Source organism: Pantherophis guttatus, chromosome 7 (assembly GCF_059756535.1).
Source record: "Pantherophis guttatus breed Tessera chromosome 7, ASM5975653v1, whole genome shotgun sequence".
Lineage (NCBI taxonomy): Eukaryota > Metazoa > Chordata > Lepidosauria > Squamata > Colubridae > Pantherophis > Pantherophis guttatus.
Window position 1 is genome coordinate 41,804,129 of NC_142069.1, and position 20,628 is coordinate 41,824,756.

Here is a 20,628-nt window from a genome sequence, read left to right on the forward strand (position 1 = left end):
ATCAGAAGATATTTTAAATCTAATTTTTTAGATCATGAAGCACCTAAAGTATTGTATTATGGGATCTGCATTGGCAGACTGATGTGATTCCCAACCTATTATGGTCTTAAACAAAAAACTACTTGTATGCCAATCTTGGAATAATCTTGCTTTTAATTTATTAAGTAATAAAGAGATTTAACACTTCTTCCAAGGGAATAAACAATAGTTAATTCAGTTCAGCTGTGAAAAACTTCAGTAAAAGTCTTTTTTTAAGGGAGGGGAGTGGGAGTAATATACTTCACTGAACTAAAGCTCAATTTTTTAAATTAAAAATGTAATTTTTATATAATTTCTCAAAAGAAAACAAGCTTTGAAAAGGAAGAGAATGGATGAAACAGAGGAACAAAAGTAATTGAATTCAGGAGAAAGTTGGAATCAATCTTTATCGCATTCTCTTTAGCAGGCTTGGTCAAGTGTAAATTTGTAAATGTGTTTCCAGCACCAATGAATTAAATTGCAACATTCTTTTTATTCGGTGTGGTTCTCGTGTAACAAACCAGCTATTATAAAATGCATTCCTGTCTCATTAATGAGCTAAGCTTGGGAACCCAGCATTTTAGAAACATAAAGAGACAATTTATAATGAGACTTGAACTCAATGGTGAAAGCTGAGGATGGCAGACTACTTGCAAAGTTATCACAATAGAAAACTCTTGAATGAGTGAAATACCTTCAAGAGTTCCCAAAGCAGCCATCTTATGAGAAGACTATTTTATGTGCTTCTATGCCAACCTTGTTGGGGACTGGCCTCCTGCAGATTTTTATAACCCAAAAGGATATGATGATATAACCCAGAATATGATGATTGCTCAAAACTGACAATGATGCAATACTTCCAATTGCAAAAAAACACAAACCTCTATTCTTCAAGAACATATATTGAACACCATGATTTTTATACCTTGTAAGGGTTTATACTTCATTAAAAATAGTCAAGGCATTTTATTTTAAATGCTCTGAATTTCAGTTCATACCAGATAACAATTACAGCCTCTGGAATTTTACAATCAGTATGGCTACTGGACTTTGTAGTTAAGTGTAGTTAAATACCAGGTTGGAGGAAACTAATATACAGTCATAGGTATATCATAAAACTGATATTTTTCTGATAACCACATCTAAAATATAAGATTTTTCAATTCCCCAAACAGCTAATTCTTGAGGTTTCAGACCATGATTAAAAAGAATTAAGAGTTGAAATAGCTAAAAGATACAAGATTAGGGAAATCTGGTTAATGCCTGCCTGCCTGCCCGCCTGCTAGTCTGCTATCTGATTTATATGGCCACCCACTCAGTCTCAGTGATTTTGGGCAACTTACAAACAATAAAATAAAATATAAAACAATAAAAAACAATAACGAACATTAATCATGTACTTATAACTTTTATATTCAAAATTGTAAACCCTTCAGTGAAATTCAACTACATAATTTAATATAACAATAATGAAGATACGACCTTCTGACTTCAAAAATTATAATGGTTATGTGATTAACATTGTCCCATTTCATCTATATATTCTCAAAATACTGCAGATGTTGAATTCATTCCTAGGATTCCAGGAGCTTTTGAAAGTTCCGTAAGATATAATGCAAGGTCTCTGAACAGTAATACATTCTTTGCTTATAAAGTATCCCAAGCTGAATATTTCAAATACACAATAAGATTTGGAATGCAAAGCTAGCCTGCAAATTTTGACAATAACTTGTACCTTAATGCAAAGACATGGTTTTAAATGACATCTTAGATTATTTGAAAAACCGTAATGGACAGATAAGGATCTTTTACTAATGGATCTTTTACCTTTCCTTTTGGAATAAGGTAAAACATCTTAAACTCAGCAGCATACTCCTTTTTAGTAGGAGTCATCTTGGTCAAGTTCTTAAGCACCAGATTAGAAACTGGGAAACCGTGAGTTCTAATTTCACCTTAGCGATGAAAACCAGGTGGCTGATCTTGTGCCAGTCACTCTCTCTCAGCTCAACTCAACTCACAGGGTGGTGTTGTGGGGAAAATAGGAGAAAATAGGAGAAGGAAGGTATGTTGGATATGTTCACTGCCTTGATTTATTTGTAAAAAAAATAATAATAAAAGGAGGGTAAAAATAAATAAAATAAAAATAAAAATAAAAAATAAATACAATATACATAGAATTCTTCTACACTCATGTCCAAAAGCAATACAGAAAACTATCGGAAATATAAAAGTGAAGTTAAATAGTTTATATATTATTGTTTTTTATTTCAGTAAATCCATGAATCGCTGCTATTTGGTAATGAAATACTGTCATTGTAACAGTATAAAAATATATTTTAGCTTGCTCCAAAAGCTTTTGTTGACATATATTTTCAACTAAATACCTGTATGCCTTTGAAGGAGGCTTAATTCCTCTGACTGTCAAGCAGATGAAGGACCATAGGGAGTCAGTAAATGGTAACAGGTTAAGCAGAAGAGAGGCAGAAGGTCTATTGGGTAGGGAGAAAGGGGTTTTAAAAGATAAATACTTTTTTTTTCCATGCCTGGTAAGACCCATGTGTATCATTTTGATTTTAAGGACAAGATTTTGATCAGTTTTAGAAAACAAAAAAAAAAAAAAGGATTTTATTCTCAGAACTAATCTTGAAAGGAAAAGATTGGAGGGAATGCTTGAATAACCCAGAAATAAAGGGGTTGATTAGAGTAATATAATCTACCATATTTTTCGGGGTATAAGACGCACCAGACTATAAAATGCACCTACCTTTTTTGGTGAGGAAAGCAAGAAAAAAAATCTGCCTCTGCCTCCCAGCAAGTTTCCCTCATTGCAGCAAACAGCAAACAGCCTGCTTTACTTTCATTTTTGTTTTCAGCATAGCTTGATTAGCGCAAGGAAAAAAAAAATCTGTTCCAGCAATTTACCTCCCTGCAGTAAGCAGCAGAGGCCCACGCAAAACAGCTGAGAGCCGGGAGGCCAATCCAATCAACTTGTGCTAATTAGGCTGTGCTGAAGCTGAAAGGAGCTGTTTCTTCTTGGTGCTTGCTGCAAGGAGGTAACTGCTTGGAGGCAGAGGCCAAAGGGTGGGGGCCAGTGGGTGGGTGGAGCTACATTCAATGTATAAAACGCATCTAAATTTTCACCCCCTTTTAAGGTGCGTTTTATAATCCAAAAAATATGGTAAATCAGACATTTGTTAAGAGAGTGTTTCCCCAGTTGTTAAATGAATCACTGCAGTTGTTAAGTTAGTAACATGGTTGTTATGTGAATCTGGCTTGCCTATTGCTTTTGCTTGTCAGAAGGTCTCAAAAGGGCATCACATGACCCCGGGACTCTGCAAACATCATAAATATGAGTCAGTTCCCAATCATCTGAATTTTGATCATGTAACCATGGGGATGCTGCAACAGTCATAAGTGTGAAAAATGTTTATAAATCACTTTTTCAGTGCTGTTGTAATTAAATGAACTGTTGTAAGTCAAGGGCTACTTGTTTATTTGTATTATAAGCAAGTTAGTTTGTAACTTTCCAATTTCCAAATCAAGGAAACATTCTAATTTGGGGAGTTTAAGGTTACAGTGTATTAAAAGCAAATTGATTTGCAAAGAAACAAACATTGGAAAATTTACTGTGAACTGACTGAACGTAAATATATTGTTCCCCAAGTTACCAAAAGTAGCAGCAGCCTCCATACTTGCATTCAGCAAGAGTTTCCAGAAAACACAACTACATTTGTTAAATAACAATGAGTTTATGCTATGTATTTATTTAGTTGCAAATTTATTCATTTGCAACTAGATGCAGAGTTATTTAAAATCCATAGACACATCTGGAACAAAAACTAAAGGAATCTTCTGAATGCATTTAATAAAAGGAGTGAGTAAAACAGAACTAATTACATTTTCAAAGAAAAAAAAAACCATTATGCTGAACGTCTGCTAATTATATTAATGGCTTCAGTATTTGTTTGAAAAATACAGAATCAGAGGGACAACCAACATTTTGTTACATTGTCTTGTCCTTTCAAGAAGATTTAAACAGAATTTAAGGCACATCAAGAATGACATCATCAGTAAAAAGAAAACAAGCTGAGAAATTTGTGTACTGGCTTTCATTACAAAAAAAAGAATCTTGCATGACTGAATACAGAACTGAGCAGAAAAGTTTGCATATGAAGCAAAGGTTAGAAGAACAAGCTAATAATAATATTTTTCCTATTATTTTTTATGCTAAAATTTAGCAGGCAAATTGGCAAGAAAATACAGTGCTACCTTGGTATTCAACTACTTCAAACTCATTGAATTTGGTACTCGGTACATTTTGATGCAAAAATGTTGTCCCTGTACTCATCGTTTTGCAGCTCACTGCAAAAGGAAATGGGAGGGTGACCTCAAAGGGCAGACAGGAAGTCAGCCATGCTGGGAAGGTCACTGAAATAGAAAAAGGAACAGACACCAAGTCCTTTATCTTTATCTTTATCTTTTATCTTTTATTAGATTTGTATACCGCCCTTCTCCTTTCGGACTCAGGGCGGTGAACAGCCAGAATAAAAACATTTGTACACAAAAGTTAAAATAATTTTTAAAAATAATTAAATGAAATTTGGCCCATAATTTAAAACATTTCAATTAAAAATCAGTATCAAACGTTAAAACCAATATGGAATCAGGCCAGGCCGGCTAACTGGAAAAAGTAAGTTTTTAGGGCCCGACGAAAAGTCTGGAGGTCTGGGATCACTCGTATCTCTGGGGATAGATCGTTCCAGAGGGTAGGTGCTACCACAGAGAAGGCTCTCCCCCTGGGGGTCGCCAGCCGACATTGTCTGGCTGACGGCACCCTGAGGAGGCCCTCTCTGTGGGAGTGAACCGGCCGGTGGGAGGCAATTGGTGGCAGAAGGCGGTCCTGTAAGTACCCCGGCCCTAAACCATGGAGCGCTTTAAAGGTGGTCACCAACACCTTGAAGCACACCCGGAAGTCCACCGGAAGCCAATGCAGCTTGCGCAGGAGAGGTGTCACGTGGGAGCGCCCCGTCGCTCCCATAATCCCCCGCGCGGCCACATTTTGCACCAGTTGGCCCCTCTGGGTGCACCCCAAAGGGAGCCCCATGTAGAGAGCGTTACAATAGTCCAGACAAGAAGTGACGAGTGCTTGAGTGACCGTGCGTAAGGCTTTCAGGCTGAAGCAAAGAATCACATGGTAAGTCACATGGTTTATTTGGTACTCATCATTTTTAGTACTCATAGTGCCTCCTGGAACTAATTAACAATAATGAAGTACCACTCTAATGACATTTGACATAAAAAGCACTCTTTTCCTTTCCTTTCCCTTTCCCTATCCTATCCTATATGAGGTCATATTAAATGGATATCTGCTCTGTCCACTGAACCTCCCAAAAGCTATTACTTGGCTTACACATGCACCCCTCCCTCCCTCCCTATGTATGTATGTATGTATGTATGTATGTATGTATGTATGTATGTATTTTTCTTCAACCGGGGATTTTCCTACGTAAACCAAGTTTCTCAAATTGCAGCCATAGCTCAGTGAAATCACATCCACTATCCTAGGCTTCTTCAGACAGCAAGGAAGCATTTTGCTGCCTATTGGGAGACTAATATAGATCTATTTCAGACTGATTGGTCCTCATCAGTTAGCCACACCCTTACTATATGTTCCCTCCCCGTAGAGGCTAAGTATTTGCTTTCTTCTCTTATTGTAGGTTTTTGTATTTATTTTTCTTCAACTGGGTATTTTCCTACGTAAACCAAGTTTCTCAAATTGCAGCCATAGCTGCATATATACATATATATGTATTGTATTTCTAAACCACCTATATTCCTCATATGTTCAGACCATTCATTTTTCCTGAAGTTTAAGTCATTACTTAATGACTTTTAGTCATTAAGTGATTTGCTTATTGTCCAGCTATTTTAATGTGTGAATAAACCATGGCTTGATTTCAGACTGAAAGTCAAGTTTCAGCCACTCTTTGTTGCTAAATTTGTGGCTGATATATTGCTTGTTTATCATTTCCTGACTTATACCTAGTTTATTTTTGAGCCCTTCTCAACTCCTAATCCACACAAAAGTGAAGTAGAGGAGGCAAAGCAATAAAAATGAACTGAGTGAGCAAATTGCAGCAATTTTGTTTGCCTAGGAATAATACTAATGAAGAAATCTTAGCTTATGATGAACTATAAACAGTTATGCACTGTGGTTTATCATTTTCCTTGAATGCGGAAGCTATAAAATCAAGCAAGAATTTATTACTTTTTGAGAGTAGAAAAGAATTGATTAAGGAACTGTTTTCAAATAAGTTCAACAGACTTCTTTTACTGGGAAACAGTGCAAGTCAAACGGACAATAACTAGCTATTTTTAACATGTCTGGCATGTCCAAATATAGTTCATATTGCCCCCAAGAGGTTGTTTACTGGTATAGAATTGAAAGTTATCCACATATTCAGATGAAACAGGGGAAAATAAAATATATAGAATGCTTAAAGTTATGAACATATTGTAATCAATATTTCTGAATGAAAAGTAAAGGGAGAGAAAGCACATATTGATGTAGAATATCTGGGCTCTAAGATACCCAAACTTTCTGTAATTTATAGTGTTTTCTCTTGTTTTTGATACATTTGCTATATATGCGCTGTTGCTTCATTCTATTACTATAATTTATATACATTTCCTCCTTCTCCAAGGCTGTAATAGGAAATAGTTTGTTTTGATTGAATAACCTGGTTTAATAAATCTTGCAACTCAGTGGAAAGAGCATTATATGGCTTTAAAGCCTGAAGATATATCATTGAAGGAAAAAAATAAACTAAAGAAAGAAAGGCTAATTTAAGAGAGTATTTCTTAAAACATTTAAATGTAAAAACATTTATTAGCACACATGTATATATGAACTGTAGTATGTATCACTATCTATTAAAAATAGAAGATTAGAAGAATGGTATTAACAAAATATGGCTTTCATATGGTATAACTGTAGATTGATGTAACTACCTGTACATGTAAAGGAAGAAATAAGGTAAGATGGATATCTCATCCAAAAGAAAAGTACTTTCTTCCACAAGCCTCTAGATTAGGAAAAATATGTAAGTCCACAGGATTGTGCAATGGAATCCTTTCTTATTGTCAAAATAAATCTGGAAATTTGGCTACACATATTATTATTTTCATTGATACCGATTGAATTAAAAGACTCTTAGTCGTGACAGAAAAGACTATTTGTGGCTCAGAGTTAAATTGTGGAGTCTTTGGTGCTCTCTGAGCTTGGTTATTTTTTCCCCGATATTTCATTTCCAAACTAATACTGATGATGTTACCTAGTCTGCTAATGAAACATTCACAAGAAAACAACTTAGCTCAGACAACACCAAGGACTCCAGAGACTCAAATCCATATAACTTCAAAGCAAATGAAACAAAAAAGCAATACATGTGTGTGTTTCCAACAGAATTATAATTATTCTCATAGGAAGACTACATTTTCAGTATAAATCAGTATTCATTGATTCCTACACAGGGTGAGCAGTATCTTAATCCTACACAGGATTCCTATACAGGGTGAGCAGAATATCTTAATCCTCAAGATATTAATACCCTGGCTTTTCAATTGTTCTTGCTGCTACCACTTGACCCAGGGGTGGGTTCTACTTACCTTTACTACCGGTTTGCAACGGGGCCGTGTGCTTGTGCTTGTGCTTGCTTCGTGTGTGTGTGTGCGCGCACTCTTCTGCACATGCGCAGAAGCATTTTGGTGACATCGGGGTCGGTGGACGGGGCCTCCTGCCGGTTTTACTACCGGTTCTATAGAACCGGTGCGAACCAGGGGCAACCCACCACTGACTTGACCTCCAGGAAACACCTCATCTTTCCTTTAACCTTGGTATGTGAGAGAAATAGCAGCCTTATAACTTCTGTGCTGTTTTCTGCTATTTAAAAGACAAATATGCAAAAAGAAATTGTCCTAGGTTTGTAGCATTGAGGCATGTGACTAGAACCCTTCCTTTCCTTTTATGGAAGATAATTAAATCCACAAGAGATGAACAAAATCAAAAGATGAATTGTAAATATCACTTTTGAACTTCAAATATTAAAATGTATACATTCAGAGTTAAGAAATAAGAATTACAGGAGGTTCATTTTTAAAAAGAAAAAAATACAATAATAGAATGATCCAAATACTCCATTGGTGCATTATATACTACTGGTGATACAGAGGGCAGGCAGAATTGCAGAAACATCCAGTAAAAAGAAGGGGGGGGAGCCTCTGCTTTGATATCAACAACCAATGGTGTAAAAAGTAACTACACTAAAGAAATTCTGTGATATGGACTTAGAGACTGCAAACCGTTTTATGCTCCACAAGAGTTTTCCACATTTATTCTATTTGTCTTCCTCCACAAGTTTGCATAAAGGGGACGTTGTCTTACCTGAACGTCCATTTTGTCCTCGATGCTCCGACACTCCACTATATGGGTTTCCATCACCGTCATTAGACCAACTGGGTGCCAATCAAAATCTTCTCCACAGCTTTGTCCCGCCTACTCCAACTGCGCATGTCCAGTCTTTTCACGAAGTCCCTCCAGAACCATCACCAGACTGTAACCGTAGGAACGACAGGACCTGAAGCATCGACCTTGATGTACCCTTCCTCCACTATCCTCATGGTACTTGCGCTGTAGAGGAAAAATAAACAAAACCCCAGCTGGACCAGGCGATGGACAGGAACTGGGAGGGTCGGAGTGTCGGCGCATCGAGGACAAAATGGACGTTCAGGTAAGACAACGTCCCCTTTTCCTCCTCGATGCTCCGCCACTCCACTGTATGGGACATACCCAAGCCTAACTCATTTGGGAGGGAACTGCCGCCTTCCCCTGGACACGGCTGGGAATTACAGCTTGCAAAACCCTCCTGCCAAAAGCCGCATCTGCGGAGGCAAAGGTGTCCAATCTGTAGTGTCTTATAAAAGAGGATATAGATGACCAAGTGGCTGCTCTACAAATCTCATCTATAGATGCTTGAGTGGCCCAAGCTACCGAAGTAGCAGCACTTCTTGTGGAATGTGGAACTATACCCCCAGGGGCTTGAGAACTTTGCAACTTATATGTGGAAGAAATGCATAACTTGATCCATCTGCCAATCGTTGCTGAGGAAACTTTCTGATCCATAGTCGATGGCAGAAACGAGACCAATAAAGCTTCTGACTTTCTGAATTCAGCTGTCCTTGATAAGTAATATTTCAGAGCTCGACGCACATCTAAAGTGTGCCACCTCTTCTCCATCGGATGTTTCGGATCTGGGCAGAAGTTTGGTAATATAATCTTCTGAGCACGGTGAAAAATTGAATTGACTTTAGGAATGAATGCAGGATCCAATCTCATGACCACTCTATCTGGGAAGAACACGCACAAATCCTGCCGAATTGACAAGGCGGCCAATTCCAACACCCTCCTAGCTAAGGTTACCGCCAACAAAAACGCTAGTTTTACTGTCAGATTACGTAGAGATGAATCCTTGATGGGCTCGTATGGTCCAGATGTTAACGACTGTAAAACCAAGTTAAGGTCCCAAGTTGGGAATCTATGTACCACCGGCCGTCTTAAATTTAGAGCACCATGCAAAAAGGATCTGATTCTTGCATCATGCGATAGAGGGTGACCTTTATCCGAAGAGAGAACTGTGGCTAAAGCTGCCACCTGGCATCTCAGAGTTGCTGGAGCTAGGCCTTTATCGAAACCTAACTGCAGGAATTTAAGAATGTCCTGAATAGATGCAGACGTGGGATCTGTATGGTGATCTAAACACCACTGAGCAAACTTTCTCCAAGTCGCATTATAGATGCGAATTGTTGCTGGCCGTCTGGCTGCTTGAATAGTGGCAATGACGTCACTCGGTAGGGGTCCTTCATGAGACGTATCCGTTCAAGCACCAGACGGTCAACTGAAGCCATTCCGGATTTGGATGAAAGACTGCTCCTTGGCTTAGAGAAGTACTGTCCAGTGGTAACCTCCATGGATTCTCTATTGATCGATCTTTCAGGTCTGCAAACCACTCCCAACGTGGCCAGTACGGAGCTACCAAAATGAGGTCCACCTTTTCGACCATCAGTTTTCTGATTACATGTGGAATGATTGGTATAGGAGGAAAGGCGTAAAGAAGGCCCCGAGGCCATGGGGCCCTCAGCGCATCCTGAGCTTCTGCTCCCAGAGTTGGGTACCTGGAGAAGAACCTCGGGAGTTGTTTGTTCTTCTCTGTGGCGAACAAGTCCACTATTGGTATTCCGAATTTGTTGACAATCAGATTGAAAAGTCTCGGATGCAACATCCATTCCGCCTGATCTATTATTCCTCTGCTCAGCCAATCTGCTTGTTGATTTAGTGAACCTGAAATGTGCTCAGCTCTTATCAATAGTACGTTCCTCTCTGCCCACGCCATCAATCTTTCTGTCTCGATCATGAGAGACTTGGACCTTGTTCCGCCCTGCCTGCTTAGGTGGGCCTTCGTGGCCATATTGTCTGTGAGAATTAAAATATGTTTCTGCGCTACTTGCCTTTGGAAATGGTGGAGTGCCAGTCTGACCGCCCTCAGTTCTAGCCAGTTTATGCTCTGTTGTTTCTCGATCTGTGACCAAGTCCCTTGAGCTAATTGTGAGTCCAGATGGGCCTCCCATCCCAGCAGACTTGCATCTGTAGTCAGAATGACTCTGGCTGGTTCAAGAAACAGAGTCGCCTTGGATAAAGCAGGGGACAGCCACCATTTCAGTGAAAGTCTCACAGACGGGGGAACCTTGATCTTTGTTAAGGAGTTGGCTACGCCATGTTTCTGAAAGGGCAATAGAAGCCATTGCAGCTGACGAGAATGGCGTCGGGCCCACGGTACAATGTTGATACACGAGATTAGTTTGCCCAAAAGTTGGGACAACACTAATAGGGAAACAGTTCTATGAGACAGTACTTGAGAAATCAGGTTCCTTATGCTGTTTTGTCTGTCGGGCAAAAGGAACACCAGACCTTGTTTTGAGTCTATAATTGCTCCCAGATGCAATATCCTTATCGTGGGTACTAGATGACTCTTGTCCCAATTTATCGTAAGACCATGTTCCTGTAGAGATTTGATCACCATTTCTCTGTCCAATTGAGCCTTTTGTACTATAGAGGACAGTATCAGTATGTCGTCCAAATAGCAGACAATTCTTACCGACTGTTCTCGAAGAGTGGCCGCCATTGCTGCCATCAGCTTCGTGAACGTCCAAGGGGCCGACGATAGCCCGAAGGGCATAGCCCAGTATTGAAAATGTCAGTTCCCGTAAGCAAATCTGAGAAATTGGCGGTGTGCCGGGTGGATTGGGACGTGAAGGTATGCCTCCTTCAGATCGATAGATTGCATGAGATCGTTGGAACGAACACATCCGAGGAGTGTCCTCAAGGAGTGCATTTTGAAGTGGCGGTACCTCACGTGGAGGTTCAAGTGTTTCAGATTTAGAATACCCCGCCATCCACCCGAGCTTTGGGGCACAAGAAATAAGATCAAATAAAAGCCCATGGACTCCTGGTGTTGAGGAACCACTTCGATGGCTTCTATTTCCAGTAAATGCTGGATCTCCAGATCCATGAGATGTTGTTTGGACTGAAGCGATGGGAGTGGACATTGAAGATAACAGGAAGGGGGAGATGAGACGAACTCCAACTGAAGACCGTCCGACACAGTTTGTACAATCCAATTGTCTGTTGTTGACATTTCCCATTGGTGATAGAACAATTGGATTTTGCCGCCAATGGGAAGATGCAGCAAGGAGTCATTTTCCGTGACGGAAGGAACGATAACTCGTTCCTCTAAATGGGCGTTTGAACCCAGCCTGGCGTCTTCCTCTGTCCCGAAAGGAAGATCTGTCTGTGGAATTGTTGTACTGTTGGGAAGATGGACGTGGAAAATAGGACCCTCCGAATCCCTGCTCAGGGCAAAATGGCTGACGAGGAAATGGAGAAAAACGACAATCAGGTCATCTGTAAGATGAAGGTAACACTTTCTTTTTATCCCATCCTTCCACTAGGATTGGATCCAATGATTTTCCAAAAAGCGAATGACCTTGATATGGTGCTGTTGTCAAACGCCATTTTGATTTTATATCTGCTCGCCATTGTCGCAACCATAAGAGTCGCCTGGAGGTAACGGCAGACGCAAGAGCTCTAGAAGCAAATTTTGCGGCGTCTAGAGAAGCATCCGCGGAATATTCCACAGCCGCGATCAATTTGGCCATATCCTGTTGGAGGCGATTATCTTGGGGTGGAACTCTGTCCTTCAGTTGTCTAAGCCACACTAGCGAAGCTCTATTAAAAAAGGATGCGGATGTAGCTGCCCTGATAGCCCAGGCTGCTGCTTGGTTGGTCTTTTTGAAAGTTAACTCCGCTCTTCTATCTTCCTGTTTCAAACCTTCTCCCATATCTCCAACCAACACAGATGAAGAGGAAAGACTGGCTACTGGTTCATCTACTGATGGTACTTGTAGAAGAGTATCTAATTCCGGAGATGCGCAATAAAGCTTTTAATCAAAATTATTGGGAGCTGAGAGCGAACCTGGTCGTTCCCAAGGTTTCTGGACAACTTGGGCAAATAGATCAGGATATGGAACAAAATCACAATCAGAGGTAGGTACTGGGAAAAGATTACTCATCGACTCAGCCGAATTATTGGAAGCAGTAGATTGGTTTGGAACAAGATCCATATTTGTAGCCACCTTCGCTTTGTGAAGGAGTGACTTAAATAGAGTAGGTTTAAATAGGCCTTGGAAGGCCGGCTTGTCAGCCACCTCCCCGTCATCATCAGATAGTTCAAAATCCTCCTGGTTATCCTCCCCTGGTTCTATCAGTTCTGCCATTCTACAACCTTGCACAGAATGTGAATGGTCAGCTCTAGGTGCGTGATAATGGCCAGTGTGGGCGGCCACCGGGTCCATAGGCGCTACAAGGAAACCTGACTGTTGTAGGCCTGTCTGGAAGATTCAGGTGAAAGTTTGGGCCAAAAAGGCCTGGAAATCTATGGCCTGGCCAGCCAAGGAATCCTCCCCAAGTCTAAGTCCAGCCACAGTTAGCATGAAAGTGGCCTCTGGGACTGTCCAGGGCAAATTCTTAACGAAGGCCCCTGATGGAACCGCCTCTTGTGATATAAATCCCTCTGGGTTCTGGGCCAAATCCTGAACAGTCACATCTGGGGCTGCAAAAATTTTTAGGTTAGAGGCCGAATCCAGAGCCGTGCTCTGTTGAACCTGGTCCAACTGGGGATGAACTATAATTATGTCATTTCCCCCTCTTTGAATAGTTGCCTGCGCCGAGCGCTTGGCTTTATCAAATTGTCTTTCCAGGGCATTATGTCTGCACTGGTCTTATCTAGTCATTCTCAGGGTCCCATCAGACTGAAAGGATTCAGGAGGGGGAGCATGCACTGAGGCTTTGGTCTTGACCTTCTTTTGCCTCAGTGGCTTAGGAGAAGGAGCTCTAGGAGGAGATGGGCTCTGATCCAACTCCGAAGAAAATGCCTCCTCTGCCATAATCACTCTCCCAACGTCCCCAAATTGGAATAAACAATTTAAATAATAGATACTTTCCTGTATTAAGCCAGTTGTTGATGATGCAGAAACAGTCAGGAAGCAGGACCCAGACCAAACGTTGGCGCAGTCCCTCACAATGCTTCCACCAGGCTTGGTTAGGCAGATAGCCCTCTAACCGCTCTGACGAGATGGCGGTTGGGCGCAGCAGCGGCGGTTAAAAATGGTGGCGCTATGAAAAATACTGCCTCAAAATAGTGCCGTTTGATCCTTCCAGAATACTGGCAATAAACCGCTCGTCTTTTGGTGCCTCAAACCGCCACACTGACAATCAACCTCTTTCGGAAGCGACCTCCTGCTGATTCGAGTTTGCCGGCAAGGCAGGACTCCAAAGCCGCCGCTAAATTGAGGGCTATAAGAGCGAGGGCGGTTCTGCCGGCGCACCGGTTAACCAGCTCCACGCTCGCGGCGGAAGTCAGCTGAGGGAAAAGCCCGAACTTCCCTGAAGCGTTTAAAATGATCGCAATTAAGAGCAGGGGCAGGCGCCCCAGCCAGGAACGCCTGTCCACACAACAAAAACACACCTTCCAATTAGTAGCCCTCTTCAATTTAGATCTCCAATTGGCAAAAAGGCTTTGAATTTAGACCTAAAATAGTCGCTAAAAAATAGAGAAATAGGCACTCCAGTCTGATCACCAGCGACTGAGTGAAAAGACTGGACATGCGCAGTTGGAGTAGGCGGGACAAAGCTGTGGAGAAGATTTTGATTGGCACCCAGTCGGTCTAATGACGGTGATGGAAACCCATATAGTGCAGTGGCGGAGCATCGAGGAGGAAAATTGTCAGGATTCCAAGTAATACTCCCAACTAAGTAAGACTCCGAGGCAAGCATTTCCTCAAAGTTCCATTTTATTAGAGATGTCATATTGGCACATCTGGGGAAACCCGAATCTGATGTCTCCCAAGTTTTCCCCACCCCAAAAGAAATCCAAGTCCCTTCCCCTGCACCCATATGTCCATCACATGCATTACAAACTCTAGCTGACCAGTTTGTTTATTTATTTATTTATATATTTATTTATTTATTTATTTATTGCGATTTATATGCCGCCTTTCTCCCTAGGGACTCAAGGCGGCTTACAAAATGACAACTTCAATACAAATCACAATACAATACAAAATTAAAATCAATAACCCAGTTAAAAAACAATTTAAAATTATACCAGTGTACCCCCAAACGGGTCAGTTTAATTGGCGGAAGAGCCACGTCTTCAGCTCGCGGCGGAAGGAAAGAAGGTCGGGGGCTGTCCTGAGCTCAGTGGGCAATCCATTCCAGAGGGTCGGGGCTCCCACAGAGAACGCCCAGAGTTTATGTGGGCTGAAGAGAGATACCAAGATTCATTCCTCATTGTGTTAGGAGATTTCAACAGTGCTAACTTAAGCAAAGAGCTACCAAGATACTTTCAGCATGTCAACTATCTTACTAGACAAAAGAATACTTTAGACCACTGCTAAACAACATTAAAAGATGCATATCAGTTTTTACCACGAGCAGCTGTGGGACACTCTGATCACTGTATGATTCACCTTGTACCTGTTTATAGACAAAGGCTTAAAACCATAAAACCAACAATTAAATCAGTGAAGTCTTGGATTGAGGAGGCAAAGTTAAAGGTACAAGTTTGGCTTGATTGCACAGATTGGAACATTTTCAAAGATACCTCTGCAGACTAGAGATATGTTATGTTCCTTCTTGCTTCAAATGCTCTGCTATCATCCCAGTGCTGAAGAAATCTTCCCTCAAGAAGCTGAATGACTTCAGACCGGTTGTTCTGACATCCATAATTATGAAAACCTTTGAAAGGTTAGTGCTGGCCCACCTGAAAACCATCACGGATCTGCTATTAGACCCCTTGCAATTTGCCTACTGAGCAAATAAATCAGCAGATGATGCTGTTAATATGGCTCTGCACTACATCCTACAACATCTTGAATCTCCAAGGACCTATGCAAGGGACCTTTTGTAGACTTCAGCTCGGCATTCAATAGCATCATTCCAGGTACTCTTCTAACTAAACTAATTCAGCTAGCCATGCCTGACCACACTTGTAAGTGGATCATAGCTTTCTAACAGACAGGAAGCAGCAGGTGAAGCTAGGAAAAATCACACCAGATACCTGTACAATTAGCACAGGTGGACCCTAGGGCTGTGTGCTCTCTCCACTTCTCTTCTCTCTATATACCAATGACTGCATCTCAAAGGATCCCTCTATTAAAGTACTGAAATTTGCAGATAATACAGCAGTGATTGGTCTCATTCGAGACAATGATGAATCTGCCTACAGATGGGAAGTTGTAGCCTTGTGGTGCGGCCAGAACAATCTTGAACTAAACACTCTCAAAACTGTAGAAATTATAGTAGATTTAGGAGACGTCCTCTTATTCCATCACCTCTTACAATACTAGACAACATAGTATCAAAGGAGAGACCTTCACGTTTCTATGTTCTGTAATATTTCAAGATTTAAAATGGACACCTAACATCAAAAATGTCATCAAAAAAGTATCACAAAGAATGTTTTTCTTGTGCCACCTCAGAAAGCTCAGACTGCCCAAAGAGCTGCTTATACAATTCTACAAAGGAATTATTGAATCTGTCATTTGTACCTCTATAACTGTCTGGTTTGGCACTGCAATCAAACAAGACAGACACAGACTTCAACGGATAGTTAGAGCTGCAGAAAAAACAATTGCTACCAGACTGCCTTCCATTGAGGATCTGTATACTGCACGAGCCAGAAAGACGGCTGTGATAATATCTACAGACTCCTCAATGGAAGGCAGTCTGGTAGCAATTGTTTTTTCTGCAGTTCTAACAGTTATAAGGCACTGCATGCCAAAACAACTAGACACAAGGACAGTTTTTCCACCCATGCCATCACTCTGCTAAACAACTAATTCCCAAAGCAATGTCAAACTACCCAGTAGGGCTGTATTACTATTATCCTTCTCATCTTTCCAATTACTTATTTTCTTATCTTCTTATGACTATAACTTTGTTGCTTGTATCTTACGATTTTTATTGTTTTATTTAGTATCCTATGTTTACTGCTTATTTAGTATCCTATGACTGAGTGTTGTATTTTATGATTTACGATGTTTTTTATGATTATTATGAGAGCTTATGCACCAGAGACAATTTCCTTGTGGGTCCAATCACATTTGGCCAATAAAGAATTCTAATTTCTAAATCTTCTATCAAAAGATGGGACAGAGAATTTCAACTTAATATTCAGATTCCAGAAAGATTCTAAATAAAAATTTAGAACTTTATGTATAGCTTACAATATGAAGAATGTCAGACTTCTACTTATATTGAAGGTAACAGGACAGCAAAAGATAATAGAACTGAAACAGTACCTAACAAAATAAACCAATATTCTAATACAGTTTTCTGGCTAGATATATTTACCTATTCTATGGGAATAAATGGATTACGGAGACAAAAGTCCTCCCTATGGTTTCCTGGATTTTTCTTGCACATTTCCAGCTTTAATCAGAGATTAAATCTTAGTTCTTTCCTTTTCCAACCCAGCTTCTGTGGCTCTTCTTAAAGGATCAATCTTGTGCTAAAAGGAAACGTTGGGGGAAATCCGATTCTATATGGGGCTCAGAATATATATTTTTACCTTGTGAAGACATATGTTTAATATTCCTTCAGATATGTAAACTTGTATTATGTATTTGGAATGAAGGCATATGTGTGCATGCATGCCTTTGAATCAGCATCAACACACAGGCAACTCATAATGTACTAGACACTATTCAAGTGGAATGTATGTATGTATGTATGTATGTATGTATGTATGTATGTATGCAGTGGTGGGATTCTGCCGGTTCTAGGCGGTTCGGCCAAACCGTTTGTTAAATTGATGGCTCGCCCTGCCCCTTGTCCCGCCCCTCTGCACCACTGGGCGAGGGGTGGGCGAGCCAGCAATTTAACAAACGGTTCGGTGTTTTTTTATAATTTTATTGGCCTCGCAGCTGCCGTGGGGCTTCAAAGGACCGCCCTACAGCTGATCAGTGTTAAAAGAAAACAAATGAATAGATAGGTGCCTGCAAATATAAATGGGTAGATCCAGTGGTGGGATTCTACTTTGGTAGAACCGGTTGTTAAGTAGTTAAGACAGTGATTGCCAAAGTGGGCAGTACCGCCCCCTGAGGGGCAGTGGGATGCCTTAGGGGGGCGGTAAGCGGCAAGGGGGGCGGCAGAGGGACGCTAGAGGCAAAGGGGGGTGACAGGGAGGCTAAGTCGCAAGGCGGGTGGCCCCCCCTTTGACCTGTGCCTCGCAGCACTTACCTCCTTGCAAACAGCAAGAAAAAAACAGCCTTTTTCAACTTCAGCATAGGTTAATTAGCATGATTAGATCAGCCTCCGACTCTCAGCTGATTCGCTCTCAGCTGTTTTGCAGGCTCGTTTGCAAGCTCTTTGCTGCTTGGAGCAGATTTTTTTTTTCCCTAGCTAAAAGGAAACTGAAAGTAAAGCAGGCTCTGCTGCAACATGACAAAATGAGGCAGGGAGAGACATTTCTTTTTCTTTTTCTTTCTCCTCATCAAAAAAGGTAGGTGCAAACAATGGGAAATTTAGGGCAAAAGAGGAGAGTTCAAGATTTTAAAACACAAAAGAAAAAAAGCTCTATTTAACTAGGGAATTGTAATAATTGAGATACTATTAATTGTATATTGTGTTGAAAGCAGAAATGGTTAAGTTGTGGTTTGGAGGAATATATGGGGGAAATTATTTGGTTTATTATTATTGGTAAATATAATTAATTGATTTGTAAGAAATTGGATTGCATGGAAATAATTGGAATATTCATGTTCATATTGATTAATATACAAAAAAGATAGTTATATAACTAATTAATCTATATTAAGATGTTGAATTTGTATTAAACAACTGTATTACATAATTACATAATTAACCAATGTGAGGATGGATATAAAAATAGATGACAATGGGAAGGGGTATAATATAGAATAGAAGGGAAAAATTGAATTTGATTAAGATTAGAGATGAGGATGAAGGGTAATATTGGTTTTTTTAAAAAAATAGATGAGGAATAAATATGGCAAAAAGGAAATATAGAAATTGTAAATTTATTTGAAATGACTAAACACTGTTTAAATTTGTGAACCGGCCAAATACTCTGTTCAAAGAAAATACATTGTATGTTTGTATGTGTGTTTCTAACTATTGTTATTTATTCATATTTGTTCTTTTTTATTCTTTAAAGTTTAACAATTCATTCTTTATCTTAATATCTTTATATTTGTTTGGGGTTGGCTTTCTTCCCATTCATCTTTTTTATTGTACAGCAATCTTTCTCCTCAAACCTACCACCTCTCTCTTTTCTTTCCTTCTTACTTTCTCTTCCCCCCTCTTCTTCTCCTCCCTACTTCCTCTTCCTTTCTCCTTCTCCTCCTCTTTTCCTCCCTCTCTTACCCTCACTCCTACTCTAATTTCCCTTCCCTTCCTTCATCCCTCTCTGTTGCTGTATCCTTTTAGGCATATGGACTACTCAGAGGGCTGAAAAAGTTATTTTTGACTGGTCCTCACACTTTTGACCAGTCCTCGAACTTATGACTGTCGTCACATTTTATGTTTTTGCCCTATCTTGTCACCATGGTGAAGAGAAGCAGTTGTGAAATGAGTGACACGGTTGTTAAGAATGCTACAATGGGCATAAATGATGATCAGTCATAAGTGCGAAGACCGGTCAAAAGTGCGAGGACCTGTCAGAAATCACTTTTTTCAGCCCTCTGGGTAGTCCTTTTGTGCACATGGACTACTCAGAGGGCTGAAAAAGTTATTTTTGACTGGTCCTCGCACTTTTGACCAGTCCTCGAACTTACGATGTCCTCACATTTTACGTTTTTGCCTTATCTTGTCACCATAATGAAGAGAAGCAGTTGTGAAATAAGTGACATGGTTGTTAAGAATGCCGCAACGGGCATAAATGTGAGGATGGTCATAAGTGCGAGGACAGGTCAAAAGTGTGAGGACCAGTCAGAAATGCTTTTTTTCAGCCCTCTGAGTAGTCCCTATGCACATAGCCACGCCCACCCGGTCACATGACCAGCTAACCATGCCCATCAGGTCACATGATCACCAAGCCACATGCCCAACTAAGCTACGCCCACAGAACTGGTTGTTAAAAAAATTGAATCCCACCACTGTATGTATGTATGTATTCACACATACACACACACATATCTTCATATACATGAAGACTGACTCCAACAGATAAGGAGATTGGGGGGGAAAATCTCCCAGAGAGTTTACATAATATATATGGACTGCAGGAATAATCAAAATATATCAACAAAACTGCTCTTATACAGAAAAACTACTCTGCTGCTTGTGATAAGAAGGTAATCTGCTCGGAATGCTATGAAAAGAATCGTCTACATTCAGCTGCATTACCCCCTCTTTTTTACATCAAAACTATTCTACTGAATCCTTTAGGAAAGACTTCAGGGAGGTGCAGAAGCAGAAAAATTAGGCAGACAAATATTCTCACAGTACACACAAATATTCTTTGTACTCAATTTGTATCCTAAACCTTATTTCATATACAGTTTCTTTCATATACAGTTTAGATAACCTAGCTCTTCCTTCCTCTCATCTATCGCTCTTGAAGTTAACAAATAGTTCATGTCAGATCTGCCATTATCTCATCATTTTTCAACACGGGACAGCTAGATACAAAGATGCTTTTTTGAAGCTATAAAATGTTCCAATAAGCATGGAATTCCAAAAAGGAAACAGAGACAGAAAAATTCAGCTGAGAACAGGAGAAAAACATTACAAAATACAAAATGTAAATGCTAATTAGTAGCCTCGTTATAGGATTGATTCTCCAAATAGAAGTTATGTAGGCTGCAGCATAATTAGATTTCAGTCTGCACAGGTGGCTTCATGTTCTACTCATATAAATAGTTTTCTTAACATATAATGCATTAGTAGAAATGCAGTTAACTGAAGTGCAGTAA

The 20,628-nt window shown here is 40.2% G+C and overlaps 1 protein-coding gene and 1 long non-coding RNA gene across 9 annotated transcripts in view; one reads left to right on the forward strand and one right to left on the reverse strand.

The window, feature by feature from the left end:
- Positions 1-20,628, reverse strand: part of TMTC2 (transmembrane O-mannosyltransferase targeting cadherins 2) — a 261,421-nt gene that overhangs the window by 83,679 nt on the left and 157,114 nt on the right. The window lies entirely within an intron of this gene.
- LOC132712599 (uncharacterized) overlaps positions 1-20,628 on the forward strand; it is a 28,424-nt gene that overhangs the window by 4,231 nt on the left and 3,565 nt on the right. The gene's annotated exons all lie outside the window — the stretch shown is intronic.